Genomic DNA, 3,425 nt, shown 5'->3' with positions numbered 1-3,425 from the left:
CGTCGTCCAGACACTCCTTGAACTCTGACAGGCTTGGGGCCGTGACCACTTCCCTGGGGAGTCTGTTCCAGTGACCGACCACCCTCTCAGTGAAGAACCTTTTCTTAATGTCCAGTCTGAACTTCCCCTGACGCAGCTTCATTCCATTTCCTCATGTCCTATTGCTGGTCACCAGAGAGAGGAGATCAGCACTTCCACCTCCACTGCCCCCCGTGAGGAAGTTGTAGACTGTGATGAGGTCATCCCTCAGCCTTCTCCAAACTGAACAAACCAAGTGACCTCAGCCGCTCCTCGTTAAGTCTTGCCCTCGAGGCCTTTCACCATCTTGGTCGCCCTCCTCTGGACGCACTGTAGTAGCTTGATGTCCTTCTTACACTGAGGTGCCCAAAACTGCACACAGTACTCAAGGTGGGGCCACACCACTGCAGTGTAGAGTGGGACAATCACCCCCCTCCACTGGCTAGCTATGCTGTGCTTGATGCACCCCAGGACACAGTTAGCCCTTTTGGCTGCCAGGGCACACTGTTGACTCATATTCAACTTGCCATTAACCCAACCCCCCCCATCTCTTTCTGCAGGGCTGCTCTCCAGCCTCTTGTCCCCCAATTTGTACGTACAACCAGGATTACCCTGTCCCAAGTGGAGAACCCAGCACTTGCTCTTGTTAAATTTCATATGGTTGGCAATTGCCCAGCTTTCTAGTCTATCCAAATCTCTAGAACTGGTTCTGTTATAGCTCTTTTCAAGGTGGGGGACAGAGATAGCTGAACTGCACGCAGCAGTCAGGGTATGGGCACACTTTGAATTTATACAACAGCAAATGTTTGTACTCTATTTCATTTTCCGCCTCCCATACTAATTCTTAACATTTGATTCGCTTTTCTGACTGTATCAGAGTGACTTCTTCGCTCTCTAATATAATCGCAAGGTCTCGTTCCCAAATAGCCATGGTTAGCTCAGAACACATCTTTTTTTTAAGCTGATGTCAGGTTTGTTCATCACTTGCACATACCAACACTGAAATTAATTTGACTGGCATTAAAATGGCCTTCTCAGAAGAGTCTTCTGGATATCTTTGCGGGGGGCACTCATCTTTACAACACCAGCTTATCCAACATCATCAGCAAACTTTGTCATATCATCGTGTTATCAAACTACAAGCTGTGGAAGAATTTGAATATAGCCAGTAACTGGGAAGCAAAATAGCAGGTTAAATTCAATACTGAGAAACATAAATGTGAAAAAAACCTTCTCTAGGTACATAAAATAATGGTCTCTAGTATGTTATTATCATTAGAAAGTTCATTAGAGAAGAGAGATCTTGGACTTATTTTGGCTCCTTGTCTGGCAGCAACAGCTCCCTAAACAATAACTTCTAACAGGCATGTAGAACATTAATCATTATTAAGAAGAGAAAATCAAAAAGAAAGTGTTGCCCACGTCAGAATTAGTCATGCAACAATACCTTTGGTACTACATACAATCCTGTTCTCAGAAAGGATATAACAGAACTAGAAAAGTGCAAAGAGGACAAATTAGCAATATGATACAGCTTCTACGTGAAAAGCACTTCAATTGATCGGGACTCTTCATCCTGGGAAAGAAATCGGTAAGGAAACTGAGGCCCATAAAATCATGACTGGCATGAAACAGGTGAAGGGAAGTGTTTATCTGCTAACTCTCAAATAAAAGACCTAAGGGAGACCCAAGAATATCAGGCCTCAAGTTTAACCCAATAATTACTATTTCACTCAACAAAACTGAACTATGGAACTAATCAATACAAAGTGTTTAAGATGCCAAAATTATGTACTTAACAAACCACCAGGAAAAGTCATGAGAGAAAGATGCAGTAATAGCAAAACACAACAAACTGGAGATTATCTCCAGCTCAAGAACTTCGTAAACTGCAGGTATCCTTATACTAGGAAACAACGGGGGAGGTATTGAAATAAAGCTCTGTCGAGCTTCTCCTCGTTCTCCTGCTCTTTCCCAAAGGAGCTGGGCCAGGACACTTATACTCATTTTAAACTTCCAGAGTGAAGCACAAATGCAGTTCCCTGCTACCACAGATGTTGCAGTTTATTTTCCCAGGTTTGGGGAAATCACATGGACAAGCCATCCAGCAGGTAAGGGGTGAGTCTTACCTTCCGAAAAGTCACAGACGAAAAGAACTCTTGATATGAATTGAGCGTGGTTGTTCTTTTGGTCTTGTGACATGGGTGAAAATTTGAAATGGGTAGAAGGAAGAATGTCAAAGTAAAGCAGTGTGCTTCCAATTAACTGAATTTCTTTTTCTTCAACTTACAAAACGTTAGCATTGATGTTTGCATTATCAGCACGATGATATGCTGATACAGGTATGAAATGTTTCCGTGGTCACAAATCAACTTTCTCCTATCCCCAGAGTTTTCATTCAATGGGGAGTTTTGTCTTTTCATTCTGATTTGGAACAACACAAGGTTTGCAGATGTTGCAATTCCCAGAAATTCCATTTTCGTAACAGCTCGTTCCTTGTCATAGACTGACTATGAAACACCAGGGTGTTTGTCTGGAAAAGGCAGGTTCGTATCACTTACAAACATTCATCTTGTAGATACCTTTATTCATACAACTGCTAATCCTTAGTGATCCCACTAAGATCCCTCCCTCAGCATTTTTTAGTGAGCTCACTTAGATTTTCTGGTCTGTGGAAGCTGGATCCAGCAATTCTTGTATCCCACACCTGAACTATCGATCTAAAACAACAAACCCACTTTAATCACACAAGTACTTCTTGGCAAGCACAAAATACAAGAGGAATAACAATTCTCTAAACAAAGAAACAGGAATGCTTGTTCTCATTAAGGGTTTCTCTTGAATTTCACTCAGCAGCAATAAGAAGCGGGGTTCTCCAGGGCAGACTGTTCAACACTCTCCTGCAATATGTGATTGCAAGTAAACAGAAGCCCTCGAAGCATAAGATCTTAAGGCACCTTATTTTTTGTTTTTTAAGGAGAAGCTACCACAATGCAGGAAAGCCATGTTCAGTCTCTGAAGAGCCATGTGCTACTTCAGTATCTCGGTGAGGACTTTTTCTTTAAAAACTGTGGTTTTTACTATGCCTAACACAACAGGGTTCTGGGATCCTTCTCGGAGGAATCTGGGTATTACCGTCCTACAATAAATAAATAATTGTAAGCATTCAGAACTTGTTCTGCTTGAAGGCTGGACTGTAATTTGGGTAAGAATAGAGTAAGATTTAAAACAAACCTCTCCAACAAGTCTGCTATAAAACAGACTGTCAAGTAAATATAAAGTTGGGAAGTTGTGGTTTGTTTTTTTTTTTTTAAGTAGGCTTCAATGGGACCTAAGACATTTTACAAATGGAACATGATTCACGATCCTTAGGTAGGAATGATATGTCACTTTATACTGCAATGCAC

The sequence above is a fragment of the Pygoscelis adeliae genome, unplaced genomic scaffold (genome assembly GCF_000699105.1).
Source record: "Pygoscelis adeliae isolate BGI_AS28 unplaced genomic scaffold, ASM69910v1 Scaffold206, whole genome shotgun sequence".
Taxonomy (NCBI): Eukaryota; Metazoa; Chordata; class Aves; order Sphenisciformes; family Spheniscidae; genus Pygoscelis; species Pygoscelis adeliae.
The sequence above is the reverse complement of the archived record's forward strand: the minus strand, read 5'-3'. Positions refer to the sequence as shown.